The following is a 13,150-nucleotide window of genomic DNA, read 5'->3' as shown; positions in this document are numbered from 1 at the left end:
GCTAACTGCCAACAAACTCACCTTTAACATTGACAAAACTTGCTATATTCTGTTTGGCAATAAATCCTCTAATCAAATAAATCTCAAAATAAACAATACCCAAATTTGTAGCAAATTAGATGGCAAATTCCTTGGCGTTCTCATTGACCACAAGCTGAATTTCCAGGGACACATTCTAAATATATAAAAAAAAGTTTCAAAAACTGTTGGCATTATTTCTAAGATCAGATATTATATACCCCGCCCTGCCCTGGTGACGCTCTATTACTCTCTCATCTATCCATATCTCAACTATGGTATTTGTGCTTGGGGTTCTACTACCCAAAATCATTTACGTCCTCTAATTACTCAACACAAAGCTGCTATTAGGACAATATCCAACTCTGGCCCCAGACATCACTCGGTACCCCTACTCAAATCTCTGAATATGTTAGATACTAAGTCACTGCACATTCTCTCATGTGTATTATACATATATAAAACGCTGAACTGTAATGCCAATCCTGACCTCAAAAGCTTCATTGAAGGTTAAAACAGAACCCATGAGCACCACACCAGAAATAAATACAGTTTTGATATTCCTAGAGTACGACTTAATCAAACCAGAAATGCTCTACAAATCAAGGGGCCCAGAATGTGGAATGACCTTCCCAACCATGTTAAAGACAGTACCTCTCTCAACCAGTTTAAGATAAAAACGAAGCACTACCTAATAAATTCCCTGTAACCTACCTTACCCCTCTGTTGTCAACCCATGTATGTTTTTTTTAACAACGCTGTTTGTCGACCTAATTGTATTTGTGCTGCTTTTTCAGCCATGTTCCCCCTTTGCTAACTGTAGGTAGTAACTAAGTGATTGTAACCTATCCACCGCTGCCCACTGGATGGGGGGGGCGGTGTGCAGGACAAACATATAAATTTTGACACTAGCTCTCCACATATGTCAGTTGCTTAATTTAGAACCTGTACTTAAGGTCGATCTCGAACCCATTGTTGATGTGACGACTTATATTGAATTTTGTAACTAGCTCATCAAGATTGTAACTTGCTTAGCTAAATGAATTGTGGGGTTCAGTCCCTGAGCCCATTATGTGCCTCTGTAACCCTTTCCACTACCGCCCACAAGATGGGTATGGGGTGCATAATAAATGAACTAAACTAACTTTATCTCTATTTTTATTTGTTCTCAACACATTTTATTCTTTATGCTCAATTAGTATTAAGCTTTAGTCATTTAAGTTTTTCATGTCCGAAACGCTTTGCGTAATAGTGGCTTTAGGCATTGTATGTTTATTTATTTATTTATTTATTTATTTATGCATATACAAGAATGTACATAAGGAATGTGAGGATACAATTATGGTAATTACAGTCTTGTAAAGCCACTAGCACGCGCAGCGTTTCGGGCAGGTCCTTAATCTAAGAAAATTTTAAGGAGGTAAATACTTGCAAAATTTATAGACAAAAAAATGATAACAGATTACATGGAATGAAAAAAAAAAAGATGAGAGAAAATTATAGGTACAGTATATTAAAGCACATAGGTAGCTATGATTGATTGCAATGACAGCTTAAAATGGTAGTTGACAACAAATTGGTAGGCACAATACAGCAGAAACAATATAAGATTGATTGCAATGACAGCTTGAATGGTAGTTGACAAAAATTGGTAGTCACAATACAGCATATGGCTAGCACATAAAAGAAGACAGCAATGAACACAATGATAAGGTTGTTTGATATTACATAAAAATTAGGAGATTGGGTACCACTAGGTACAGAGCAAATTTAAAGCTCAGTGTAGGAAACTAAATAGATGAAGTTAGGTACTTTTTGGTTTTGCTTTTAAATAAGGCAAAAGTTTTACAGTTTTTCAATTCACTAGGGAGTGAGTTCCATAGACTAGGTCCCTTAATTTGCATAGAGTGTTTACACAGATTAAGTTTGACCCTGGGGATATCAAAGAGATATTTATTTCTGGTGTGGTGATAATGGGTCCTATTACATCTGTCCAGGGAGAGTTTCAGAGCATGGTTTGCATTTAAGAACAGGGTTTTGTAAATGTAGTTGACACAAGAGAATGTGTGGAGGGAGTTAATATTTAGCAAGTTTAGAGATTTAAACAAGGGAGCTGAGTGTTGTCTGAAAGCAGAGTTAGTTATTATTCTGATAGCAGATTTTTGCTGTGTGATGATGGGCTTAAGGTGGTTTGCAGTGGTAGACCCCCATGCACAGATACCATAATTAAGATAGGGGTAGATTAGTGCATAATATAGTGAGAGGAGAGCAGAGTTAGGAACATAATATCTGATTTTGGAGAGTATACCAACTGTCTTAGAGACTTTCTTAGTTATGTGTTGAATGTGGGTGCTGAAATTGAGTCTCTTGTCTAGGAATAGGCCAAGAAACTTGCCATCATTTTTATTACTGATGTTAATGTTGTCTATCTGTAGCTGAATTGCATTTGATGATTTGCTTCCAAATAAGATGTAGTAAGTCTTTTCGATGTTTAATGTTAGTTTGTTCGTTGACATTGTGACGGTAACGCGTTGGTGTTCGGCTGTTTAAGGCTAGGGGTATGGCCTCGTCACATAGTTATAAAAAAAAATAGAAAAAACTGGAACTTCGTCTGTGGTAAGGTAAGGAGAAGACACACAAAACACAAGTAAACTTTAACAATGAAATTTTAATTACGTTAAATAAATCAAAACATGAATAAAATGCACAAACAAATTCTTATAATAAAATCAATCAAAATAATAAGAATAATTAGATGACACAATGAAAAGTTACGTTAAGGCAAAATAACAAGAAGTGCAATACAAAGTAAAAATGGGAGGTGCTGGAATATTGGCTTAAAGCCACCACCTCTCTCAGTACACGCTAGAGTCTAGCTGGGAGGAGTGGTGACCACGAGAGCACTGAACATTCTGAGGTCTGAGGTCGAGGCGACCCCAGACATCAAGTAGTATGGGGGGGCGAGTGCAGGTGCAGCCAGACCGGCGACCAATCAGCGGAGCCGGTAGCGATCAACATGTAGTTTGGTGGTTTGGGTCCGAACAGGTGGCTGGCTGCATACGTTTTGCTCACCCTGGCAAGCCTTGCTGGTGTTGTTGCCATTGTTGGACATGTCTTCCATAGTCGTTTTATATAATTTCAACGACGGGTTTGTGGAGGGAAGAGCAGGCTCAATCTCTTGAAGGAGATTATTGTCACAACATCCATAAGTGGACTTTTTTTAATTCATTATTCACAACATTATTTAGTGTATGTGGGTTGAGGTTTGAGTAGATAAGGGTAGTATCGTCAGCAAACAATATAGGTTTGAGAATATTAGAGACATTAGGCAGATCGTTTATATATATAAGAAATAGAAGAGGTCCTAAGATGCTGCCCTGTGGCACTCCAACGGTAATTGGTAGCGTGGAAGAAGTTGTATCATTGATGGTTACATATTGGTGTCTGTCACTAAGATAGGATCGGATGTAGTCAAGGGCAAGGCCTCGGATTCCATAATGCTGGAGTTTAAATAAGAGGTAGTTGTGATTAACAGTATCAAAGGCTTTTCTTAGGTCAATGAAGAGTCCAATCGGAAACTCATTTTTGTCAAGGGCTGAGTAGATAATGTCAAGGAGACTAATGATTGCATCATTGGTACTCTTTTGGGACCGGAAGCCAAACTGGCAGGGGCTGAGTATGTCGAATTTTACGAGGTAGGAATAGAGCTGTTTGTAAATAATTTTTTCAAATATTTTTGATAGAATGGGTAGATTTGATATTGGTCTATAATTGTTTATGTCCGCCGGATTGCCTCCTTTATGGACTGGCGTTACTCTTGCTTTTTTGAGGATATCAGGGAAGGTGTGATACTCTATAGATTTGTTGAACAGTAGTGCTATGGGTGGGGCAAGGGCATGGGAGGCTCTCTTGTACACAATGGACGGAATTTCACTGGTGTTCCCTGCCTTGGTTTTTAGAGAGTGTATGATGGACACAACATCTGCCGGGCTGATTGGTGAAAGGAGAAGAGAGTTTGGATAGCTGCCTGAGAGATATGTGTTAATATGTGTCTGAGTCTGTGGGATTTTACTGGCAAGATTAGCACCAACCGATGAAAAGAAACTATTAAATTCATTTGCCATTTCTAAATCAGTTGACGGTATATCCCCATCCTTGTAGAGTCGTCAAATGCAGAGAGGTGGTGGTACTGCTCTTTACTACCACCAAGAACTAACATGCTTAAAAATAATTAGAACTAGAGACTGCTGTGGGGAGTATATTTTTGCCAGTTTCAGAGTCAAGGGTGCCGAGTCTGTCCTGTCTGTGGGTGCAGTCTATAGAATTCCTAACACTGATGTGTCTGAATTCAACTCAAACCTTAGAAATCTAATACTAGATAACAGATTGAACAAAAACCATCTAATTATCGCAGGGGACTTTAATATTGACCTCTGCGAGCCTGAACACCCTACTGCTGTTAGCTTCCTCAACTGTATGAATTCCTGCTTCCTCATACCCTTAATCACTAGACCAACTAGAATCACTGATAGTACTGCTACGACTCTAGATCACATCTGGACCAACATAACCTCTCCGCTTACTTCAGGTATAATCACCGATAGCACTACAGACCATTACCCCACATTTCTCTTAACTAACATTAGCAAACCACCTCTAGAGACAAGGGAGTTAAGCTTTAGGCTGCACAATGAAACTGCTATAAACAATTTTATAACTGCTGCTGATAATGTCAACTGGGAGTCCGAGTTAGGTAACATAGGGGACATCAACCTAGCAGTGAAATCTTTTCTACAAACAACTCTTAGTCTTTATAACACCCACTGTCCTATGCTTACAAAACAAGTCACAAGCAAAAGACTTAACAATCCTTGGCTTACAAAGGGAATACTTAAATCCATTAACAAAAAACACGACCTTGAGAAGAAGTATAGGCTAGGAACAGTCTCCAAAGATTTCTCAAAGAATTACTCGTTATTGCTATCTAAAATAATTAGACGAGCCAAAACTAAATACTATGAAGATAAATTTACCCAAATAAAGAGCAACATTAAAAAAACTTGGAGCACAATTTCACAAATATTGGGATCAAAGAAGATTTTAAATAACAAACCAACACTCCTTTCCAATAACGTGTCAATCAACATATCTCAACTATGGTATTTGTGCTTGGGGTTCTACTACCCAAAATCATTTACGTCCTCTCATTACCCAACACAAAGCTGCTATTAGGACAATAACCAACTCTGGCCCCAGACATCACTCGGTACCCTTACTCAAATCTCTGAATATGTTAGATATTAAGTCACTGCACATTCTCTCTTGTGTATTATACATATATAAAACGCTGAACTGTAATGCCAATCCTGACCTCAAAAGCTTCATTGAAGGTTGTAACAGAACCCATGAGCACCACACCAGGAATAAATACAGTTTTGATATTCCTAGAGTACGACTTAATCAAACTAGAAATGCTCTACAAATCAAGGGACCCAGAATGTGGAATGACCTTCCCAACCATGTTAAAGACTGTACCTCTCTCAACCAGTTTAAGATAAAAACTAAACAATACCTAATAAATTCCCTGTAACCCACCTCACTCCTTTATTGTCAACCCATGTCTGTTATTTTATTTTATTATTATTATATTTTTTTTTAATCAACACTGTTTGTCAACCTATTGTATTTGTGCTGCTTTTTCAGTCATGTTCCCCCTTTTTTTATCTTTATTTGTATTTGTTTTCAACACTTTTTATTCTTTATGCTCAATTAGTATTAAGTTCTAGATATTAATGTTTTTCTTGCCCGAAACGCATTGCGTAATAGTGGCTTTAGGCATTGTATGTACTAGCTCTATCTATATATCAATCCATTAATGTAACATCACTTGTATGTATGTACCTTACCTGAATAAACATATATATATATATATATTATATTTGGTTATGTGAGTGTTGTTTAGTTCCTAGGATACTAGAGATAGTTTTCCAAGTGTTTTTCATGTTACCTTTTGCTTCATTGAATCTATTCACATAATATGCAAGTTTTGCCTTTCTTATGATACTGGTAAGCATTGATGAGTACCTTTTAGCTACTTCCCTTGAAACTAGGCCAATCCTAACTTTCTTTTCATATTCATGTTTCTTGTTGATTGAGTTGAGAATGCCATTTGTGAGCCATGGATTGTTTAATCTTTTGTCAGTTATTTGCTTTGTAAGAAGGGGACAATGAAGGTTGTAGAGGCTTAGAGTTTTGGAGAGGAAGAGGTTAGCTAATGAATTTATATCATGGGTATTATTGAATTCAGAATCCCAGTTAATATTGTGAAGTGCCTCTGTAAGATTGTCTAAAGCTGATTCACTGTGTAGCCTAAATGAAAATTTCTTGCTTTTTGGTGGTGTTATGTCCATGTTCGCTATGAGAAAGGTAGGATAGTGGTCAGTTGTTCTGTCGTAGATTATACCAGATACAAGGGGAGCTGTTATGTTTGTCCATATGTGGTCCAAGGTAGTGGCTGATGTTTGAGTGACTCGGGTAGGTTTGGTGATAGTGGGGATTAGCATACAGGAGTTCATGCTGTTAAGGAAATAGTCAACTTGAGAGCAGTTTTGTTGACCCAGGTCAATATTAAAGTCTCCTCCCAGAATGATGTGGTTTTTGTTGAGATTGTTGTTTATAATAAGATTCCTTAGGTTGTCTGAGAAAGAAGCTATGTTAGTATTAGGAAATCTATAGATGGCTCCAATAGTCAAAGAGGATTTAAGGGATTTAATTGTAAACTGAGCAAAAGTATATTCACAGTAGTCATCTCTGTCACTAATAACACTGTTGCAGATAAATGTATCTCGGTAATATATAGCTGTGCCACCACCTTTTTTATTAGGCCTACAGTTATGAATGGCTTTATAACCAGCTAAGTTGTAGAGTTGGGTATAGTCTTTATTTAGCCAAGTTTCTGTTAAAATAATGAACGATAGGTTAGTACCTAGTGCTGTGAGTAGTGCATTTAAATCGTCAAAATGTTTACCAAGTGATCTAACATTTTGGTTATAAACTGATAGATAGGTGCTATTTTGGAGTTTGTTTTTAGCCTGGTGTGCTGTGAAATACTTGCAATAATGATGATCAATGTGCTGGTTGGTATAGATATGAGACAGAAGATTTTGATCAGGATCAATATCAGTGTGCATAGAGATGCAGAGGGATCACGATACAAGATACACGATAAAGCAAAACACAAGAATAAAAGCAGATACAATAAAATAGTAACAATTTAGAAGTAAAATAAAGATCCAATAGATAGCCAGGGAGGACACACAAGTTACATAAAATAAAACACAAAAAATCAGTAGAGACTGACAATATAAATGTAAAATAAAAAATAATAAGAAAAATAATAATAATCATAAAAAAATGATCTTGAAGATAATTAGCTTAGTAATGGTTAATTAACAGGGTAATAAAAAGCCCTAGGTTTAGTGACAAGGGGATTAACTAAGAACAAATAATTAAGAGTATAAAACAGGCAAAGATGACAAACAAAAAATAAAGTAAAAATTAAAATAAAAATAAAAATAAACACCTTTGGAAAGGAAAGGCAGAGCTTAAGTACACTTTGGTTGTATGTGAGACTACAAATTATGTTCTGGTTATTCAGCTGATATTCAGCTGATATGTACTAGCTTTATCTATAAATCCATCATTCTTTGTAAAATCTCTTGTATGTATGTACCTTACCTAAATAAACATTTATTTTATATTTTATTTATATCGTTCCAACTATTGGATGATGCAGGGGGCCGACCTAAAGGGTCAGCAAACATCTGAATGTTCTGTACTAGATCGTTAAATATCTGGACTGTGGAGGGATCATGAGTGCTGTATCACTCTGACACATGAGCAACAAAGTCTTCACGTCGAGCAGGAGGAACACTGACCCGTTTGCTTTTAAAAGTCCTACCACGCAGGATGGCATTTCCGATACATAGAGTAGTCAATCAAGTGTGATGATCAGATAACAAATCTGTTACAATAGATGATGTGCACCAGACGTGAGAGACGTTGAAACCAACACAGAGGCCTAGAATGTCTCGACAAATATGCGTGGGTTCAAGGTCACCCACAATTTTCACATTTTCATGACTATTTAGTAGCGACAGCAGTTGATTCCCATTCCAGTTACTGAAGCGAGTCACCAATGTCCTTGTGTCTAGCATTGTCGTCACCAAGAATGATTGTGGGCTCTGCTTGAGCACAAGTTGGAAGATCAATATAATCTAACTTTCCTGCTGGAGCATATAGATTAAATACATTGAGAATAGAGTTGCCCACATAGATCCTCACTCCATGATATTGTTGCCCCCTCAGTTTCTTTTTCTGGAAGAAGTTGATGGGGGAGGGATTGTTTGATGAATAGAATGCAAATAAGTAATTATCAAAAGAAGGCGCCAAACCAGGAAGGCTATGTAGCACCATCAAACGTACGGGATAATCATAGGGCGGTAAATATCACTAACGATGCCAATACAAGAACAAAAGTGCATAAGGCAAACGTATCCAAATCACCAAGGTATCCAAATTACTCAACACAAAGCTGCTATTAGGAAAATATCCAACTCTGGCCCCAGACATCACTCGGTACCCCTACTCAAATCTCTGAATATGGAAAAGTGACCGCGAGAAGGCGCTCACTTGTCCCTCGCTCGGTAAGCAAGACACACGCACGTCCAGGAAGAGGGACAATAAGGAGCAGGGCGGCGCTCCATTAAGTGTCCCTGAGTTAAACGTGTATGGCCAATACATAACTCGCCAGAGCCGTTATCCACCACCGGTTACGGCGGTAGGAGGAAGGCCATGCATGGGGACACACTACCCTTAAGAGCCTGCAATTACTTACCAGTAACATGAGACCAACGACCCTACCAACGGGCAAGGATTGAGGAATGAATAACTGGGTAGAAGTCGGAATAGGGGACACCTTTACGGGAGATGGGACAAGTGCGGATAGCTTCCTTAGCGGCAGCGTCCGCACGCTCATTTAAAACACACCAATATGGCTGGGAATCCAGCAAAATTCAACTGTCTTAAATCTACTGGAGATAAGAAACAGCTGATGTTGAATTTCGACTATTACTGGATGGACTGGATTAAAGGTCTCCAGAGCCATGAGGGCGCTGCGAGAGTCAACTACAACAACAAAGTGCTGACAGCGAGAAAGCAGTTGACGAAGGGAATACAAAATAGCATAAAGTTCTACCATGAAGATGCTAGTCTCCATAGGCAGGCGACACATATAGGTGTGGTTCGGAAAAACAACAGAGTAGCCTACCCGGTCTACAGAATTAGACCCAACGGTAAAGAAGGAAATGGAGCAGAAGTGTGAAGAGAAGTGTTCAAGGAAAAGGCGTTTCAGAACTGTAGGACGGGTAACTGCTTTAGTCACGTGGGTCAAGGTTTTACAAAACTGAGGAAGGGAGACCCTCCACGGGGGCAAGGACGGAACGTCACGAGGAGAAATATTGGTAACACGAACCACAGGAGGCGTGAAGGTCAAGGTACGACACAAGCAAGAGAGTTGTAAGGACCGTGAAAGGTAGCGAAGACAGTAGCTATCACAGCGATCCTGTAGAGACAGGACGTCAGTTTCAACATACAGACTGGCTAGGAGTGGAACAAAAGGTACCAGAGCTGAGGCGAAACCCAGTATGGTGCAGAGCATCAAGACGGCGAAGAGTAGAAGGAAAAGCAGACGAGTAAGCAGGGCAACCATAATCGAGTTTAGACAGTACGAGAAAGGGATGTAAAGAGAGGAGCATGTGCTCCCATCCACTCCCCAAGAAGAAGTATGGGACAAGACCTTAATCTTCATTTTCTCCAGTCCTGACCCTTTTGCTCTGAATGTTACAGTGAATACTGAACTAAATAAAGACCATGCTTGGCTAACTGCTAACAAATTCACCCTTAACATTGACAAAATCTTCTATATTTTGTTTGGTAATAAATCCTCAGATCAAATTAATTTAATAATAAACAATATCCAAATTAGTAGCAAAGTAGATGGTAAATTCCTTTGTGTCTTCATAGACAAAAAGCTGAATTTCCAGGGTCACATTCAAAATATAGCAAAAAAAAAAAAAGTTTCTAAAACTGTTGGCATTTTTTCTAAGATCAGATATTATGTACAGTACATTGCCCTGCCCTGGTGACGCTTTATTACTCTATTGTCTATCCTTATCTTAACTATGGTATTTGTGCTTGGGGTTCTATTACCCAAAATCATCTACGTCCTTTAATTACCCAACACAAAGCTGCTGTTAGAACAATATCAAACTCTGGCCCCAGACAGCACTCGGCACCCATACTTAAATCTTTGAATATGTTAGGTATTAAGTCATTGCACATCCTCTCATGTGTACTTAATATATTTAAAAACTCTGAACTGTAATGCCAATCCTGACCTTCAACGCTTCCTAGAAGGTTGTAACAGAACCCATGGGCACCACTCCAGAAACAAATATCTATTTGATATTCCAAGAGTGCACCTTAACCAAACTAGAAATGCTCTACAAATTAAGGGCCCCAGAATGTAGAATGATCTTCCCAATCATGTCAAAAGCTGTACCTCTCTCAACCAGTTGAAGAGAAAAACTAAGTACTACCTAATAAACTCCATGTAACCTACCTAACCCCTAAATATCAACCCATATCTTGCTAGTTTCAAACAATACTATTTGTTGACCAACTTGTATAAATGCTGGTTTTTGCCAAGTTCCCCCCCCCTTTTTTTATTCCTTTTTTCAAGACAATCTTAATAATCCTATAATAATACATAATAAAGACATAATACTTTAATCTCAATTATTAAGTTTTATTCTAAGTGGTTTTTTTCCAACACCTTGCCCGAAAAGTTGTGCGTATTAGTGGCTTTAGATATTGCATGTACTAGCTCTATCTTTAAATCCAACATTATGTTTGTAACTCATCTTCAATGTATGTACTTTTACCTGAATAAACATTATGAATTTGAAGTAAGTTAAGGGCCTTAGAACATTCAACTCGGAGGTAAGAGATTTAAAGTGACCAAGACAAGTGTGTCAAAGATTAACCCCAAAATCTTAGTAGAATCTTTGTACACAAGGAAATGATCATAAAGCAACAAGGGGGGACGAAGAACGACCTGCTTCTGAGTAAAAGTCATAGCACAAGTTTTAGTTATAGAGAACTTGAAGCCATGATTGGTGGCCCAAGACGACACGGCATCAATCCCAAGTTGAAGTCGTCGTTGAAGGAAAGACGAGTCATCACCTCGACAGCAAAGGGTAAGATTGTCGACATTGAGTGTTGAGAAGATGCCAGAGGGAAGGGAGGAAAGAAGTCCAGTGAGGGCAACTAGGAAAAAAAAAGAAGAGTAGTGCTTAGAACACTGCCTTGGAGCACACCTTCGTATTGTCGGAGAGAGGCAGAGAGTGTGGTACCAAGCCTCCCTCCAAAGGGATGACTAGAGAGGAAGTTTCAGGGAAAGAGAGGGAGATTACCACGAAGGTAAAAAAAACGGAGTTGGGACAGAATATGGTATTTTCAGATGGTGTCATATGCCTTTTCCAGGTAAAAAATGACAGCAACAACGGAGGTCTTAACAGAAAAAGCCGTATGAATATAGACCTCCAAGTTCACTAAGACTTTAGTCATGCTACGGCACTTGCGAAAGCCAAATTGAGAAGGGATGAGGCGGTGAAGGTTTTCCAAGAACCTCATCAGACGGACATTGACCATGTGTTCAAAGAGTTTGCAGATGCAGTTCGTGAGGGGCAATGGGGCGGAGGTCTTTAGGGGATGTCCCTAGAGACACTGGTTTCCGAATACTGTAATTAGAACAACCGCCTCAAACCAGTCCTCAGGGACTGACGACGACTCCCAGATACGATAACAGTATATAGATTCAGTAAATACTGAGACGCGCATGGAGGGATATGACGGGGCATCTCATAATGAATGTCATCTGAGCCCGCTGCTGTAGAACTGCAGAGGGCAAGGTTAAACTTAACTTTGGAAAGAGAAGGGATCGTTATTGGGAAGCTAGAGATGAGTGCGAAATCTAAGGGATGAGATTCAAGAACGGGTTTACGAATAAGGAAAGATGGAGGAAGATGAGAACTGGAGTTAACAGTCGAAAAGTTGAATCCCAGTTCGATCGCGACCGTCACTGGATCCGCCACAATAGTACCATGGAGGTGAAGGACTGGCGAGACATCCGGAACAAACTTACCCGCTATATTGCTGATTATATAGAATGCAAGAGTTACTGGATCTGAGACTGTAAGAAACAAATGAGGGCAATTTTGGGGTGAGGATCTTGCAAGAACTCTGCACATCTAGAGACTTACAATATCGATGTGTTCATTTGTTACTTTGTGATATAAATCAGAGAACCTTTTTTTATGGATGTAATGTTCCAGCTAAGGATGGATAACTTTGTTATTTGTGCAGTTAAAGTAAGCATGATACAGATTGTTAAGTCCAGTTAATATATATTATCTATTTCACTACTGTGTCAGTCCAGGAACATTTCTTAGCATATTATCAATGTAACACATTTTCCTCCAATTGTCTAGTAAACTTTGCTTTTTTATCTATAAAGTCGTTTTCAATATAGCTTAGCACAGCTTTGGCAGCTAAGTTGTATGGAAAGGTTCCTCTACACAAAGATTCAAGATCACTAGAAGTTTCATCTGAGTGGCAACGGAACACACGTTTGGAGGGTTCAGGGGTGGAAGGGGGGTAGGGGGGAGGGAGGGACCAGGGGTGGAAGGGTTGTAGGGGGGAAGGGAGGGTCCAGGAGTGGAAGGGTGGTAGGGGAAAGGGAGGGTCCAGGGGTGGAGAGTTTGGCAGTCATAGCTCACAAATTAGAGGTATTGTCAGGCAACATCACCGTGACAAGGTAACTGAGGAAAAGAGGATAGAAGCACAAACCAGTGAATCTGTACGATGGTACAACATGATTGCAGCTGGCAACCCCAATCATTATGGCCAAAGAGGTGGTGGCCGCGGGAGAGAATCAGTAATAGCAAGAATCCGTCTTGGATATAAATATCCATGGAGATTAGGAATGGAAACGACAGTTGACCAGCGGAGT

This window comes from Procambarus clarkii, chromosome 88, assembly GCF_040958095.1.
Source record: "Procambarus clarkii isolate CNS0578487 chromosome 88, FALCON_Pclarkii_2.0, whole genome shotgun sequence".
NCBI lineage: Eukaryota > Metazoa > Arthropoda > Malacostraca > Decapoda > Cambaridae > Procambarus > Procambarus clarkii.
Note: the sequence above shows the minus strand (reverse complement) of the source record.